The following is an 848-nucleotide window of genomic DNA, read 5'->3' as shown; positions in this document are numbered from 1 at the left end:
GTTGGGGTGGGGGGGGGGAGCTGCTGGGTTGGGGCCCCCGGGGGCTCTCATGGACCCTGTGGACAAGGGTACCAAGCTGGTGGGGTTGCCCCCTCTGTACAGCACAAGCCCCGCCCAGTGGGGGAGCACACGGAGTACCCCGGGACCCTCCGCTGTGGGCAGGGTTGGAGGCATGGTCAGGTGTTGGGGGCGGCAAAGGAACCTGGGGTAGAGTGCGTGGATCTCAGCCCAGCTCAGGGGCCGGAGGCGGGAGGCCTGTGGTTACGCAGCGACTGGATTTATGTGGGTGACTTTGGAGGCAGCAGGCCCTGTCTTGGCGAAGGTACTCTGAGAAGGGGGCAGAAGGTTGGAGGCAAGGCCTGCAGGCTGTCGGCGAGTGCAGCCGCCGCCGCCTCCCTCCCTCTCACCTGGTTTAGTTGGGCTTGGGCTGGTTCCATTAGGCAATATTCAGGTGCTTGCTTGCAACCAATACCTCCCCCCAAGGCCTATTGAGCTGCAGCCTAAGAAGAGACTGGGCAGCTAGGAGGCTGCTGGGCAGGACTGCTGGTCTGCAAGGGCTGGGAGGCCTTCCCTTGGTTCCTTTCCCCTCCCCCAGGGCCCCACGCTGCTCCCTTGGCCTTCTGGGGCTCTCCCCTGGTGCTGGATTCCCACCAACCTTGGGCTTTGGGAGGTTTCAATCCCTGTGTGTTTGGTGGCGTTTCCCCCTTTTCTCTTATTTTCAGAGCCTTTACCACTAGCAGCCCCCTGTATCCATGTCAACCACCCCACCTGTCCCCACCCCCATCTCCCTAGCCAACACAACAGCTGCCAGAGATAGAGCCCTGAGCAGATCCGTCCCACCCTCTTGC

This window comes from Bubalus kerabau, chromosome 10 (genome assembly GCF_029407905.1).
Source record: "Bubalus kerabau isolate K-KA32 ecotype Philippines breed swamp buffalo chromosome 10, PCC_UOA_SB_1v2, whole genome shotgun sequence".
Classification (NCBI taxonomy): Eukaryota; Metazoa; Chordata; class Mammalia; order Artiodactyla; family Bovidae; genus Bubalus; species Bubalus kerabau.
Note: the sequence above shows the minus strand (reverse complement) of the source record.